The following is a 17,563-nucleotide window of genomic DNA, read 5'->3' on the forward strand; positions in this document are numbered from 1 at the left end:
TGAAATATGTTGTGTGCATTTCTGATTATTGAGACTGAATTAACTCCATACACCTGTGTCGCTTCGACCCTCCACTGACCAGAATACAGCACGCTGCGTGTGACTACAACTTAATCTGTAATGGTTGTGAAAGTGTTGGATTGCATGTTTAGTTTAAACACAGATTCGCTCAGCACAGACTGGTTCTGCAGGAGGGCTTAGTGTTGGTCAAACAAGGCAAATGAGTCATCTAGTCACTGGTCATCCATCTCGGGTGTGGAATTAACCAAACCTGGTGAAGCCATCTCTACTTAAGTCTGATGTCATGTAAACCTTCAGGAGATGCAGGTTCTGTGCTGCACATAGGCAAGGATACACACAGGATTATCTGAGCTGATGTGGGTTTATGGGTCTCCAGAGCAGTCAAGTCACATTACAGCCTCCTCAGTGAGACATCAGCCCTGAATGACGGCTCACCACCAGCCCCCCCCAGTGCAGTGTTTCGCTCCTGTCCTTCCTTCAGGCCCTTGAGGTTTATGACAGTGAATAATACGACTTCAATTACATCACAATATCACTGCAGGGATTTATGCCGCACTATTCTTTAGTGATACGTCTCTTTGTGAGGTCCGGTGCAGTGTGGTGTGCTCCTGTGGGGAATTCAGAGGTTGGCTGACCAGAAAGGAGTCGTTACACAGCCCATTTCCTCTCTGTGCTAATTGGAATGTCATCTGGCAAAGCGTCTCCAATGAGGCGTTCGGCGGTGAATGGAAGAAGTCACCAGCAAGAAAGCCTCTCTGTGCCTCCGAAATGTGACCTTTCCTCCGATCAAAGGAGAAACTCTGCATTTTGCAGAGCTGCGCGTGGCAGCAGGTCGGCATTTTTGCGCTCAAAGCTCAATTCTTTGTAGTACGGTTACAGCAACTTTTACTGGAAATTGTCAGAGATTCCGGTGTTATCAATTGCTGAGGGGACGGTCATTACTTGTTTCCCGACCGATTCAGTGATCCTTGTAAGACTTAGTCATTCCTACCCATCAGCCCACTTGAGCTGTTTTAGGATGAGTATAAAGCAGCCATAAGATTGTAAAGTGGGAATAAAGGGAGGAAAGTTTTGTAACGGCCAGAAGGAGGCGGGACTTATTCTGTCCCGCAGCCATCCTGGACCACAAGGACCAGAATGTTTTGACATAACTTTCTGTGCCTTTGAGCGAAATTTTTGCCTCCCCCACAAACTCAAAAACTCGCCAAAATCTGCACACACCTGGTAAAAATGAATGGGCATACACACACATGCACACACACACCCTCTCAAACACACATACACGCACACACATTTTGCAAGGAAGGTGGGACCTGGGTCCATCTGTCCCCTACCCCTTCCCTGGTGGGGGGGTGCGGGCCCCTTGGCGATGGCGGCCGTGTCCCTTGGGTGCCGGCTCCCTGGGCCCGGCGGTGCTCTCTCCGCACGGTGGGGGGGTTCATATTACACCTGAGCCGGGGGTGTTCGTGTCCCTGGGGGGTGGGTCCTGGTCCTTGCTCCTGAGTGCTGGGCCCCGCCAAACTTCCAACATGGCCGAGCCTGGTCGGGCCATATTTATAACACCCCTTGTGGGCCACCCTTTTTTCCCCGGGGTTCCCCCCTCCTGGGCGGGGGCGGCGGGCCCTTGCCTTGCTCCTCCCTGGACCAACCGTGGGCCGGGTGGGTGGCTGCCTGGAGTGCGGAGCGGGTCTCCCTTGGGGGGTCCTGGCTCGTACCTGGGGTCGGGGCGGGGGGATGCCCGGAACTCCTGGGTGGTGGTGGGGTGCTCGTCTGGGGCTGTGGGCGTCCTTCTCCGGTGGGGCCCTGCGTTGGGCTCTTCCGGCGCGGCGGGGGGGCTGCTTTCCTGGCTGGGCTGGGGCGGCGCTCTCTTTCCCTCCGCGCCTCCCTGCTCTCTGGCTCTGGGGGCCTCGCGGCGGTCCTGCTGGCCCTGGCCTGGGTGGCGGTCTTGGTCGCCCGGGGGGCGGTCGTTCCCTGCCTGTTCCCGTGTGGCATTGGGGGAATTCCGGCTGCCGCTGCTGCTGTGGCGGGGGTCTGGGTGTGGGGGTGGCTGGGCGCTCCTCCTCCTTCTTTTCACATTCCACCATCCATTTTAGAAGAACATAAACACTCACCTGAGCACAGGTGTTAGCTCACTTTGCACTTATAGTTTGCATGATTGAATGAATGAAAGATTTCACACTAGTTGGTTTAAAGGCATAGGTATGCGTTCGTGAACACTATCTGTTTTGTGTACATGTTGACATGTGAACATTTTTTTGCAGCTAGCAGGTGTGTTGATAATATTTGAGTGTGTGTGAACAGGCCCCGCCCTTTTTGTACTACATTTGAACTGTACCGTAATGATAAACAACCAGTAAACCTGTCTGCTTTATGCTGCTTCATGGTCTTACCCCCCCCCTCTCACTATCACCCCCCCCCCCCCCCCTGATATCCCTCCCTCTTCTTCCCTTCTTTCCTTTTCCGTCCGGTCCAACACCAAAGATTTTCAATCGTGGTTGAAATGAACAAAAGTTTGGCCTCAATTACAAAAGGGGTTTATTCAGTCATACCTTTGGTTTGTCTGAAGATTAATAACCCCTCTTGTTAAAGTAAAATATGTCCAACACAAGAGGCCCTCAGCTCTCATCTGCCTGCCCAGCTGTTGGACAGGACAAGTTAAAAAAAAAAATAATAATAATGAATGGGCATTTTGAATGACCCCCTTCCCCCCAAAGTGTCATAACAGGAGAGACAATCAAAAAATGAATGGGGGTTAAAATCTCTTATGAGGCACAAAAAAAAGGCAAAATCCACAAACAAACTAAAACACACATGCCGGGGATGTCCAACGGAACTTTAAAAATTATTATGGGATGGCCACAGGACCTACAGTTTGGCAGTTTTCTATCGCCTCACTCGAGCATCATTGGGAAGATACTTGAAAACAAATGTTGGATTTAGAAGTTATAGGTTGAACAGCATTAGCGCAGTGAGCTCACAAAGGTGACTTTTCCCTGTTGCTCGCACATTTTTCACCAGAATATTATGAAAATGGATTACATGAACCCCTAGCTCAAGCTGAACAAAACAATATAACATACGATATGAACATATAAGGAATGTGGGTGTGGTTAACAGAAAATCTCTGTTGCCGAGGAAATTCAAAGGTTTGCTTTAACGGATTATTTTAAGAATTACATTGACGTGTTTGTCACCCCCAAGTGATCAAAAAATAAAATGGTTGCCATGGAGACAAACCAACAGAAAAGCCGCCATTTTGTAAAAAGGATTTTTTTTCTTCATTCATTTGCTGTGTGCAGCTCTGACCGGGCTGGCGAAGCAGGGTAAAGGGGCAGAGTCAGCGACGTGTAGCAGCCGCTCAGCCAGTGAGGGTGGGTCAGGTGAGGGCACCAGGGGCAGAGGCGGGCAGTGCCTGCTGGTGGCTTTAATTTTAATTGGAACAATAAAAGTAAAACATTTTTGTTTTTGGTTAATCATTATAGTTGTTGTTGAAGATGCAGTGATATTTTAAAACCACCGTTTTTCCCTTTTTTAAACTGAGATGTGGTAACCGGACGACGCGTCTGCGATGTGCTTCAAAATTGGGTTTCTGGCGTTAAAGCGGGGTGTCTGTTTGGTGGATGGGACGCCGACACTGAAAAAGAACCTTCTCCTCCCAGATTCCCAGTGGAAGAGCAGCACACGCCAGACAGAGCATCATCAACATTCAAACGGCGTCTGCACACACCCTGCAACTCCATGAATACAGATTACTTTTTTGCACTGGTTAATGTAAGGTTGTGTTTTGAATCACGCTTTAAATTCATTGTCTCCAAAATGAAGTCGATTCTTTGAATAAGGTCGATTTTCTGTGACTTGTTTGCTGCAAAATTAAAAGAAGGAAAGAGGGTGGGTGCTTTTTCTGCGGCATCGCCTTATTAGCAATTGTCTTTTTATTTTATTTTACAACCCATTATTTCCAGCAGAAACAGCAAATAGGAAAGAGAAGATTTGTGGGGAAATTAGGAATTCTGTATGACTTTAAAAGATGCATCAAAGGAGCAAAGAGATATAAAAAGAAATATCACCAACTTCCATTATGTGCAGCTTCATCTCTTGACTACAAAGGGTGTAACAACATTAGCAAACTCTTTCCTGCACCGTGTCGTTCCATAGTTGTGTTTTAAGCTCCAATGAATAATTTACAACTTGAAGAGGAAAGGATATTAAAGAGTCCGGCATAAATGCAGGAAAATAATCACTTTCCACATGACAGGCAGAGTAACTATTGATTACACGTCTTTCAATTTAAATATCCTCTCTTATCTGTAGGAATCCGTTGTGGTTTTGGTTTAAGTGGATGTGCATATTTTGTGTCTTCATCTTCCCCGTCCCCTCAGGGATGCATAATACTCTGCATTACATAACAAAAGTGATACAATTCACAGCACCAGCTTCAGGAATAAACATATGCTTAGACGTGGATGATTTTATTCTTATACATTAGCTTAGAATTCGTTCCACCTCGCAAAGTCAGATCTAGGAGCAGAGCCGTTGGGTTTTTGCAGATGAAACTCGTGGCCTTACGCCGCGTTATTTTTGGGTTCCAGTCGCCCTTCGGCGAACAGAAATCCCAGCGTTTCATTGGAGTGTGGGTAAGCCTTGGTGACACTGCGGGGAACATCATTGGCGATGTTCCGCCACCTAATGTATGTCATGTTCCAGCGGCAGCAGGTCAGATCTTGGTCAGCTCTGTAGCGTGCAGATTCTCCCTGCAGCAAGGCCATTTCCTGTCTGTGTTCACAGAAATGTAAAAGTGACCCTCACCGTGTAAGACACCTTTATGCACACACCAAACACATGATGTCCGAGGTGCTTCAGTCATTTTCACAAATCCCACGGCACTTTAGGAGAGCTGTTGTCAGAGAACCCACACATGATTTCAACGAAAGATCTAGGCTTTCAGGCAAGGTCACATCAGTTAATCCTGAGGATTGTATTAGAAACTAAGGCTTATTTATGTTACTCTCTGAGGTTTCTAGCTACAATGTCTGCATAATAAACACCTTGTAATTTTCTGAGGGAGAAGCTCATCCTGATCAGTTTCATTTTAAAAAGATAAAGAATAAAGAAGGTTTTTGTCTACCTTTATTTATCATCTTGGGCTTGGTTTCTAAATTAACAGCTGAGCTGAAAGCTGATATCGTTCATATTTCAGGCCTTACTGCCCCTTACGGATGGATCTGGGCAAACAATGGGCAAAACAGTACGGGGCGGGACATATCAAGGTCGATGACCGCTCAGCGAGGCCGACTACAGGAAAAGAAGATGTTAGAGAATCAGAGTGTAGTTTGAGTGGGTATCCTATGGACGTGTGGCATTAGGGCACAATCAGCAATGGGCCCGTATGTATCAGACTGGAGCTTGTGACCTGATCAGCGTATTTTCTACATCACTAATACGATCCTTTTATAAGGACATCATCCCTTCCAAGTAAGGGATGATGGCCGACGAGGTGTCCATTATCAGAAATTAACAGACGATGCGTAGCTCAGTGGCCTTGTGGGGGGAGTGTCCGCCCTGTGACTGGAAGGTCGTGAGTTCGTGACCCAGTGCCTCTCTGCTGGACGCTCAGCAATAACGGGTTGGATTGGGGGGTTAAACCACCAAATGGTTCCAGAGCGCGGCTGTGTCTGCAGCTCACCGCTCCCCCAGGGCAGGACGGAGTCCAAATAACACACACCTAGGTATGTGACAGATAATGGGACTTTAACTTAAGGCCTGAACCCTCTGGGAAGCATGTTAATTTATTATAATAGACGCCGCGAAGGCCATTACCCTGCTTATGCCATGGTTACTTACAAAAGAAATAAATGTTAAATCCATTTAGTACTCTTTTCTTGTTATTCTTTTGGTTTAAATTGCTTTTGCTTAAAAAGCGGACTACTGACACATGGTGTGGCGCGTTGTCATGGTAACGGCTAGGCCGGCAACGACCTTTGACTGCAGCGATTGTCACAATGGGTCAAAATACTTATCAGTTCAGAGAGAAAGTTAACCTTTTACCTCTTGTTTTTGTCCAGATGATGAAGCAGTTTCAAAGAAGCTAGCGCAGTGATACAGAATATTAGGGCTTTGTCACCGGAACTACTTTTTAGTTGTACACTGCAACTGTGGATCATCATTTTTTTAAATACACACCCAGATGCCAATCAGAATCGACCCGGACCATGGTATAACTGCATTTTTTTTGTCTGCTCATGATTTACAACAATTTGAATTTTAAAAGAAATCTCATTTTTAATCTTAATATTCTTTACATATTTCCTCCAGAAACAGAAAAATGCCACAAGAACACGGTAAAAACATTAAAAGCACAAGTTTTATCAAAGTGGGTCTTTTTGGCTCTGACAACCCAAAAACATTTAACCAAAGCAAAAAACTCAAGAGGGTCAAATGCTAAACTTCCAAACTTAGGTGCATGAAAACATGAATGACCTACGGAGGCAGAACTACAGACAGGAGGGCTGATGTGCCTCCTATTACACAGGGAAATGTTGACCTAATTAATACTTTCCTTCCCAAAGGCACTTCAGTCTGGAAGTCAATGGTTTGTCCTTTAGGAAATAAAAAATCTTGCTTATAATAACAATAATAGTAATAATAATAATAATAAATTTTATTTCAAGCGCCTTTCAGGTCCTCCAAGGTCGCTGTACAAGGTTAAAATAAGAAAAACAGAATAAAACATCAATAAAAAATTATCAGAGTAAAACATGAGTAAACATAAAGACATAAAAAACATTTAAAATAAATACATTAATAAATAAAAAAGGATAGAAAAACAGACAGACAAACAGACAAATGGGGTTGTGTTAACTAAGTGGATTAACTGTATGATTGTTTGAATAGATGAGTCTTGAGTTTGGATTTGAACAGTGGCAGTGTGTCGGTATTGCATAAATCTGGTGGAAGAGAATTCCATAGCTGAGGGGCGGAGCGACTGAAAGCTCTGCAACCCCATTGTGGCAAGACGGACAGGTGGGACATGGAGTTGGAGAGAGGAAGTGGAGCGGAGAGAGCTTAGGCTTCATCTGGACTCTTAAATGTTAACAGCACAAACATTTGAAAGGTTTCTGCCTCCAAAGGGCGATATAGTTCACCTTGAGCTCCTTTAGAGGCTGTGAGGGATGGACTGATCCTGTTTTACCTGAGAGCCCTTTGCTGTTGTGCTTCACACATTGTGTAGGGGATCAGGTAGGCTGTTGAAACTGTTTAACACACAGTATTCTGGCCGTCCGGTACCTTTGCTGAGCCAGCACACTCATTAAGCCTTTCAACCAGTGAAAGTCACTGGGAGATTGTCCAAGCCTCCGCTTGCCTCTTAGGATTTTCGGCGTGACTGCGCTGGCATAGCAGAGTGAGAATTTTCCATCAGCCAAATGTTTGTGTGCCTCTGCAGGCTAGCCTCTTTATGTGACAACAAACAGGCCCAATAAAAGCAACGGCGCCCGCATGATTGAGCAGGTACTTTTCTAACATGTCGACTGTAAGCAGAAACCCAGAAAGATTCTGTCATAAATCATCTTTGAGGTCAACCAGACAACATCTCTTCTCTTTCGTTTTGAAGTCTTTGCACTCACAAAGGACATATTTCAATGGGGTGATTTTGCATTGGGTTTGACGCAGCAGCTGCAGTCCCTGCAGCCGCCCCACATCTGCAGCATAAAGAAACCGGAAAGCTTTTCTCTCCTGTAGCGCTGTCTGTCTGTGTTTTCAACCAAGACGCCTTTGGTCTTTGGCTCTGTACTTTGTAGTCTGTATTTGGCTTGCACACTCTGTTTTCCTGAGCATCCTCTCCGACTCTTTCTGACTGTCTGTGGCGCGCCGAGCTCCCTCATTCTATCACAGAATGGCTGTCCTCTATCTGCTGCTTGTTCCTGATGCATAATTGAGGTGCCTTTGGGTCCTCGGCTGCTCCAAGAGTCTTGTTGGGACATTAGGGATCTATCCGACTGAATTAGTAAAAAAAAGTGTTTAATCTCCTTTCTTCTGCCACCCTCCTGACTTTCCACCCCGTGTCTTGTTTCCTGAGGGGGAAAAATGTTCGCCTGTGTCCGTGCGGCGAGCAGGGATATCAGTGGACAGCCGCAGAAAGGCATGTCTGTCTTTAATCCTTCCTGCTGTGATCGATTCAGAGTCACTTTGCAATGAATAGGCCTTTCAGCTAGTCTTGGGAGAGAAAAGAGGAAGGGGGAGAAGCATGCCAAGCCCTGCATCATTTACAGGTGCATCACTGAAGACCCGTGAAATCCCAGATATCCATGTGCCAGCTGAGTTACTCGGTCAGAAAGTCAAAACGCTGCAGCAGTTCTGCCATTGGAAATGGTTTGCATGTGAGGGATCTGGCAAAGACTCCCACGCAGAAACATACACATCCAATTATCATTTAGGGACCCTACAAGATGATAAACGCCTTAAAGAATGTGCAAAGTTAATACACCACCACAACAAAACTCAGTCAGGCTGAGAGACTGTAAATCCTTTGGGGCTTTACTGGTCAAATAAAACATTAACTTTGCTCGCATAACTTTTTAATCTCACATTTCTCATCTTTTGAGGTCCTTTGAATTCATGCAGTGTTAATTTTGAGCCTGAAAGCACCTCAGCTTCCACCACAGCCTCTGTAAATAATTTACCTGCCATACAGCTCATTTTGGCTGCAGAGAATTCACTGGGCAATAACCAGGAAGCCTAAAGAGACACACCCAACTCTTGTGTGGAAGGATGTGTGTGTGTGTGGGGGGGGGGGGGGAGACTCAATTGAACTTTTAGGAACAGTACGAACTAAACACTGAAGAGAAGCTGCACTGTTTCCTCTTCGTATACTATAAAAGAGTTTGCAGAAATCTATGTGACTGACTGATTTCCAACGTCTGTTTTCTTTTTCAAAGATGGTTCACTTAATGAATGAATTAATTCAGAATAACTTTTTCACAACTTCCTCAACTCATCGTATGGAGCTCAGCTATAGGACTACAAAAAGCTTTTCAACCCAGAAGACCTTCTAAGGTTTCCACCAATAGAACTGAAGGAAGTGTCTGATGAAAGCTGTTAAACCCTTTATCACCGGAGATGTTGCCGGCAACGCTTGACTGACTCTTTACACAATCGTCAATCCGCTAACTGGGACATGGAGGAAAAAGACTTTTCATTTTGGCTTTGCTGCACAAAACTGCTTTTCTCTGCAGCAGAATGAGCGTCAACACGGGCGACAGTGGCTACGGCGGTTGAGCAGGTCGTCCAATGATTGAAGGGTCGGCGGTTCGATCCCCGCTCCCCCCCCAGCCAACTGTCGTTGTGTCCTTGGGCAAGACACTTCACCCTCCTTGCCTCCAGTGAAGCTGGTGTGTGAATGATCCCGGTGATGGTCAGAAGGGCTGTTGGCACGAACTGGCAGCCACTGGTAGCCTCTGTCAGTCTGCCCCAGGGCAGCTGAGACTACAACAGTAGTTACCATCACCAAGTATGAACGAGGAGTGAATGAATAATGGACACACTGTAACACACTTCCACACTGTGGAAAAGCACAGATAAATCCAATCAATTATGACACTTTACTACTGTAAAGTGTTACATGTCGGCGCAAAACCTCTTTCCTCTGGTTCAGAATGGATTTACTTTAATTGCATAAACGGTTCTGGACTAACAGTACTCAAAAACTGGAGCTAAAACTCAGGTGTCAAAGGGTCAGGCTGCACTCTAGCAGCAGCGCCATTTGGTCGTTGCATCCTGGCATTTTGCGGCGCAATATATGTAAGGGTTTTTGGCCGGTGAAGTGTGCATTATCACTTTTTAACGCACGCCGTGCTTCCACGAAGTGCGTTAAAAAGTCATAATGCACACTACGAAGGCCATTAACCCGCTTATACCATGGTCACTTACAAAAGAAATAAATAGTAACCGGTTTTTAGTCCTTGATTCTTGTATTTTATTTCAATTTGAATTGCTTTTTTCCCGAAAAGTGGACCGTGTGTTACGTGGTGCGGCGCGTTGTTTTGGTTTCGTGACAAACATTTATGCTATGTGACCAGAACTTCTTTTTGGGGCGTACGGTTTTCACTTTTTAATGCACACCCAGCAGCCAATCAGAATCGAATATTCACCTGGACCATATTATAAGGTTCAAATATCTGAACTTTGGCAAAAATTTCCCACTGCGCCAACCAGTCAGGAACTCAGCTTTGGCCCTCGACGTATTCGTGATGTGATACGTGGCTGGAGTTCAAAACCACCATGGAGGAGGAGAATCTGACCGTTGGCGTCTGGGCTCTTCCTGAACTATAGGATCTTTTTTTTTAGTTGCTTCAAGACAATAATCAATAGATCCTCTCATTAATTTTAAGTTTAATATTTTCCTCCTTGAACACATGTTTTTTGGACGGTGGGAGGAAGCCGAAGTCCCCGGAGAAAACCCACGCATGCGATAAAAACATGCAAACTCCACACAGAAAGGTTCCCCATTGGTGATTCTTTTTCAGACTTCTCCAGCCGGGACTTGAACCTTTCTTGCTGTGAGGCAAGAATGCTAACCACTGCGCCACCATGCAGCCCTGAAGCTCACTGTACTGGAGACGGGATTACCAGCGTTGAGCACCAAATTTGACGCGCATCAAAAGAGAGGTGGCGGGGCAGGACTTTGACGCAGGAATTGGGTTTGATGTGAAGGCAGCATAAGGAACACATGGACCCATATAAGAATGTTCCGAAATCCCAGGTGATTATTAAAGAACAGACGGAGAATCAAGCGCACCCGTTTCAGTGCATCTTTTCAGATCAAAGCTTCAAGCTATCAAACTAAACAGTCTCGTGGGAAATGCAATAGTCCACAGACTCCAAACATACCTGCATGTACCTGTGGGACAACAGGTCAGCCAGTTATGGGCAACAGAATATCTAAAGAAAACAAAAAACACGCTGGGGGGGGGCTCAATAAATGTGCATAACTTGTAAACACACTTTTATAAATCGAAATGTCAGGAAGAACCTCGGCTGACGGGCTATAAACAATCCCTTCCCGTTAAAACACTAGAATATTGACTCCCTAAAAAGTCCTGTTTTCCAAAACGCAGCATTTTAACTAACAAATATGAATCTCAAAACAACTCAAGACAAATATGAAACCAAACTTGAAGGATGTCATGATTTCACTGGATCGTCAGCTGGTCTGTGATGCTGCAGTACGAGGACAAATGTACCTTTTTCACTGATTATTCTCATCTTCTCCTATTTATTCACCAATAATACTGATAAAACTCTTGGTTATGAAAATATTCTCAGTAAAAACGTTTTTCCTTTTTTTTTTTCTATCCACCCTCAGGACTCTTGGGTAGAACAGCACCAAAATAGTTTGACTTTTACACTTTTTAAATGTGTTTCTGCTGGAATGGGCTTCTGCTTAAATCCATGAACGAATACTCACTAGCTAGAGTCAAAAGTCCTGCTACAAGTGCTGCTAATGCCAGATTAATTGGGTTTAATGCGCTGTGCTTATTGTAATTCAGCTCAGTGGTGCTGTGCGGTGAGGCTGAACCGAAAAATGCTAATAATGATAAAAGACCTAAAGCACTGAAGTTTCTCTAGGTTGGTTAAGAAGAGTAAGGTGGCCGCAGACTCAATCCTATTGATATGGATCATTTTGAGAAATTCCTTTCAATAGCTTTTCGAAAAGAAGGCCTTTTGTTTGTTCAGACGTGACAGTTGTTGGCGATAAACACAGCTAAGTCTTAATAAACCGGACCTCTCAGACACTCACTCATGACTGGATCTCTGGAGAGCCCACACTTAAATAACTCATCCTCTTTCAGCTCACGCTTCAAAGGACGGAGCGTTTCACTTGCTGAGGAGAAAACATAAATAATTGTACTTTACTTTGAGGTATTTTCACACTTTTCGGGTGTTTACAGTTACTTTGCAAATTGCACTCATTCTGTAACCTAAGTCAGTGGCTCTCAGGACCATGTGGAAAATTGAAAAGTCTCTTTTTAGCTGCAGCAAATATCCTCTGTCTTCTCTTCAGTAAAAGAAATCGATGCTGGCAAGGCCAGAAGATTTTATGTGCAGCAAGAATTTCTTTTTTAAGAGAAAAAAGAAAAAGTGATGGAGTCCCAGTAAAGCGGTGGGGGGGGGGGTTTAAGGAGTGATGGAGTGGCTCTATCTTCAGCTACATTGTCATGTAGACATTTTGTCTAATTTTCTGGTTCGTTGTGCTGAAATCCTACCAAAACTCACATCCACCACTCTCTCCATTTTCTTTGGAGGCTTCTCTGCCTTTTGCAAAGAAAACAGTTCTGGACTGTAAATGTGAGAGATTCAATTGAGGATGACATAAGTACAATTACTGAAACAAAATGGAAAGTGCTGCCTTATTTTACAGGCAGGTTTGAAATCGTCATAGTATGTTTTAATATTTAAAAGTGTCAGTGTTACGGCTGTGGCAGAATGGAAGAATAAGGGGAAAAATTTTCACCGTTTCTAGAACACATCAGCAATAAGCATTCTGAATGCTTATCAAAAACCTATAGTTTGTCTCAGGGGTTAACTTCTACTTACTATTTTGCCTCCATGTACTTGTGAAAATAAAAATAAAAAAATCACCGGCCAATTAAAGAAGGTGTGGAAAATGCAGGTGTTTTTTTATGGAAATGGAGAATATTTTTGCTTTCCTTTTAGATAGAAACCATGCTACAGCGGGAACTCTTATGGTCGTCGTTTTTGTGCCACCTCAGGGGATAAGCCACCAAATGAGGTCGAGTGTAAGAATCCCTTGCTCATCACGTGCACACTCCATACATGCAACATTTGAGCTCTGTCTGTCAGTAAGGGGTCAGTACTCAACACCTAACCTACATCATAACTTCCATTATCCTTACATAAGCTTCACGACATACTTACATCACACACGACAATGATACGTTCCATTTTTAAGATGTTCCTTAATGTGACAGAACTGTTAGTTACACCTGTTAATAATATTGATAATAATGAATCTTGTTTATATGATAAATGGCGTATACTTGTGTAGCGCTTTTCTACCTTCCTCGGAGGCCCCAAAGCACTTTACAGTCACAAACCCATTCACACATTCACACACTTCTGGCGGCTGGGGTTCAGTGTCTTGCCCAAGGACACTTCGACACATGGGTTGGCAATGCGAGAATCAAACCTCTTCCAATCAGAGGTCGACCGCCCTACCGCTGCGCCACGGCCGCCCACACAGATGGCGCCTTTCTGGGCACCCAAGGTCGCCTTACAGGTACAAAACACAAAAAAAACACAGTTGCAAGAATAAAACATCGGTTAAAAGTGAAAACAACAATAGAATCTTAGATGAATTAGGGTGGATATGCTAGTCTGTAGAAGTGGGTTTTGAGATTAAACCTGTGCTCCCCTTGAGATGCTGGCGTTCCTGTCTGCAACCCTACATGGGCCCAAACAACCCAAAAACCAACAGAACCCATACAACCCGAGTATTGGTGCATCTGACAAAGACTTTAAGGGTTTCATAAGAAACTGCCCTTCAATAAGCTTTTCTTGAGCAGCTTGTCTGCACATCTTTATGGTGTAGTGGTACTTGAAAGGAGGAAATGTGTTATCGACATCAGTATAGATGTGGACTGTCCATGTACTCTTTGTGTCCATTAGTTAATGGAAGGAACTGAATTGGTAGATGTCGATGAAGGTTCTCATGGTTAGAAATAAATATTAGGTATTTAAAACTAGAGTGTGACCAAACATCCGACCTCCGACCCGTTACGAGCTCCACAAACCCGAACCCTGAACCCAATTCAAAAGATTCACGATCTCATTTCTGACGCTCTGTAACTCACTCAAACTGTAACTCACTCAAACCTCACAAACTGAGCACTTCATTGAGCTCCTTCAGTGAGAGGAGTCACAGAGGACAGCGGTAATTGACAGAGGCAGCCATTCCTTACAGTAGGTCAGGACCTTTCCAAGTGATGAGAGTGTGAAACATCCTCCACTCTTTCACCTGCAGCCTTAGACCCCCGTCATGCGGGGGAGATTGAAATGCATCCCGCGGCAGGCGGCTCCATGTCACTGAGCCAGTTACCGCAGCAACCGATAATTCAGCCACTTGGATGAGGGGTCAGCCTCTATTTTATCCTTCATTTTACCCTCAACATCTCTCTCCTCCACACCTTTCAAGTCTGTTTTCCAATCTTTCTGGCCCTTAATAGTCTATCTTCTTTCACACACTGGATGGTTGACCTCTTCCACATCACCTCTCTGTTTGGAAAGCTGCGTCACAGTTGCCTCTGCGAGTATTATTGCAATTATTTTCACCCCGAGACTGTTATAAAGCCCCCTGACAGCCAGACACACTGATTCGTCTTGTCAGAGTCTCATCTCATATCCTCCTGTTTCCTCCGGTGAAAACTGAATTTTGCTCTCCTCTTGTCGGCTCTCAGGAGGATTCTTAATAAGTTTTCCACAAGTGACATTTAGGCATTCAGTCCTGCCAAAGAGGAGTTTGAAAATGTTCCTATCAGCCTAAAATATGAAAGTAACCTTCAAAGTGATGCAGGAAGCACCTGGAACATAACTAGCTCAGTGCTGCATGGATGCTCTGCAACATGATAGAACACAACATGAAGGGAAAGCAGCTGATGTGCCCTGACAGCTTTTTTTCCCCAGTAAGTAAACAAGAAAGACATCCGAAGAACTAGAATGCCAAAAGACCTTATCCATCAGTGAAACACACTTAAAGTTGCAGTGAATTTGAAAAGTTTGTCAGCTTTGGTTGCCCACTGATAGACGTGAATAAACACGTTAAATCAGTAATATGTGACCCCCAGCACTTTCTAAAAACTGTGTGTACGATTTCTTGACTGTAGTGGGCTAAATTCTGTCATTCTGTTTTTCATGACGTAGTTTTCATTAAATAGTTTATGTGTATTAAAATGTAAGTATAAGGGTTCAAACAATGGAGGCCGATTGGTTGACCCTCACGCATTTTCACCTCACCAAATCTGGTCCTCCTTGCAAAACATTTGGACACCCCTGTTTTAGGGGCTCCGTACCACACAGCACTGTCAATAAATTCCAGGAAGGAATAATCTGTAAAAGGTTAAGTAGAAGATGGATGGATGGTTAAGTAGAAGGACAACAATGGAGCTCAACATGTTTTGCTTACTTTCTTTTCACATCCTATTGTAAGTCTGATCCTACCATTAACCCAACGCAGCTGACCCGGTCAAGACTCTTTTCTTGGAAAACCAACAAAAGAATTAACCCTTTAAAACCACAGCTGTCACCAGTGACACGGAATAACGCACGCTACTGTAACTCTTCAACCATTTAGCCAATGAATGCAATTCCGTTGTGATCTGAGGCCGAGAAAGACAAATGAGTAACATTTTACGTTAGTAAAGTGTTAAATCTCCGGTGTTAAAGGGTTAAAACGTTTGAATTTTTTGGTAGTCTTTCAAACATTTGATATTGGGGCTGTGGACCCTCCTGTTGTATTTGGTCATACTGGGTGAAATGTAGACTATGGCTTGTTGTGGTTCTGGTGGTCTCTGCTCTGAGACTAGAATATTGTGTGTTTAAAATTCAAAGTTGGGTCATACCAAAGAATTTAAAAAGAGGGCTTCAGTATCTAAAGGTTGGATTAAGGGTTAAAACATCAAATGGTTCCTGAGCGCAGCTGGGAATTCAGGTTAGGGGGGCGCAGAGAACCAGTGTCACAACTTTAGGTGTGACAACTATTGGAACTCAAACTTTTACTTTTATAAAAACACTGTATTATTTTTTTCCTGTGGACTTGTAGCTTGATTGAATCCAGGATATATTTTTATTTGATTGCCTTCATTTGGCAAAGTGCTGACTAAGCAACCAAAACCTGGTCCACCTTAGACCAAGAATTTTGATTTTCTTGAGGTTAAACTGAACTAAAAGTAGTCAATGGCATAACTGCAATATCCTGGAAGTGAGAAAAAAAACTATTCAGGATGCTAAACTTAAGAAGCAGAACTCACAAAAAGTTTGAAAAATGGTCAGCGGGGTGTTTAGATGTATTAGAGGTACAGTCATTTCTATTAGTGACTCTAGCTTCTTCCTGCTTTTTCACAATAATCGCAATAAAACCTAAAACAAGCAATAAAGGTCCCATATCCCTAAATCTCACCGCCCGGAAACCTAAATGCAAGTTTTTTCAGCTAATGCCGCAGGTGTCTGTGCAGCAGTGTTTGTTAGAGGTAGGCAGCAGTCACATTATAACATGCCGCATAGTGGCTGCCAAGGTTTTAAGAAAAAGTTCAAATTAATCGGCAACCGGACATCGGTCAGTGGCCGCCCGGGTACCTCTGGAGGCAGGAAGGCAGGAAGGCAGAAGCGTGATAATCGAGTGATAGGAAGGTCTCCAAGGTCTCCAATCGTCTAATGATCAGCCGATTTCAAACTGCCACCCCTGTGTTGCCGTCCCACAGCCACCGTCTGACTGTTAGAAAGCGTGGGCACTCGACGATGGCTGCTAACATGGTCCGGGACCCTGGCGATCCCGGCCACCGTAGGTCCTGCATATGAATCCAGGTGTTGTTGGACCCTTGGACCTGCGCTTTGGGTGCTGGGCTTTGCCCCTGCTGTGTTTCTTGGGAGGCATGCTGTCAAAAAATTATAATGTGCGCTGCCTTTTATATACACCCATCCAGTAGACGGTGGCTTGGTGGAAATATTTACTCTTCGTCCCAACAGAGCTGGAAATCCTGCGATTTCATGATGACGTCACCACCGCCTACATTCATGACCATGGCACCACGCCAACAATTGTTTTTTAAATGAGGCGGTAGCAGCTAATCTTGAAGATCCCGCTGATGCCTGCTCCCCGCGCGGTGGCAGCTGTGTATGTAATCCTAGCATAAGTGGCATTCAGAACTCTAATTTTTCTAGGAAGTTTGGTTTTCCTCAGTTACTGCTTTGTTTCGGAGAACGTGTGAACGTGCAAAGCAAACCAGACAAAGGAAAGACCATTTTTTTCAACGTTCTCAGCCCGTTTGAACCCAATCCATGAACCTACTCCAGTTTGAAAGTGACCTTCATCCTCTCCAGTATTTTGGGTGTGACTAAATCGTTGTTGGACCGTCTCAAAAGGTGAACTTGAGAACAGAAGTCCCTTTAAGCTCTTGATGGAAGGTCAGGCCTTCAAGGGGGTGCACATTAGAGGTACATCGTCTGTCAGGGAAACGGGGATTTATGACGGGCTGGTATTAAGTTGTGGTGTAAAATTAGCAGTCAAAGCAGGGCAGAGATTACACCGTCCTTCTCTTAGAATCAGATTAGACAGTTGAAGGGGGTTGGGTGGTTTCATAGTCACTTAAGAGAGTGACACACTTGGACGGGCTCACTTCACCGGGCATTAAACACAATTAAAATAAAGCACAGTATTCCTCCCCACCTGGACTCTTAAACCTCTTGGCGCTCCCCTCACTAGTTGTAAATCCACTTGATCCATCTGTCCTCTTTAACTTACTGTTAGTCCTGC

General features: G+C 44.5%; 1 protein-coding gene across 3 annotated transcripts in view; it reads left to right on the forward strand.

The window, feature by feature from the left end:
- The window catches only part of tspan9a (tetraspanin 9a), a 288,464-nt gene that overhangs the window by 211,003 nt on the left and 59,898 nt on the right, over positions 1–17,563 (forward strand). The window lies entirely within an intron of this gene.

This window comes from Oryzias latipes, chromosome 6, assembly GCF_053564925.1.
Source record: "Oryzias latipes strain Hd-rR chromosome 6, Olatipes_Hd-rR_3.1".
NCBI classification, from domain to species: Eukaryota; Metazoa; Chordata; class Actinopteri; order Beloniformes; family Adrianichthyidae; genus Oryzias; species Oryzias latipes.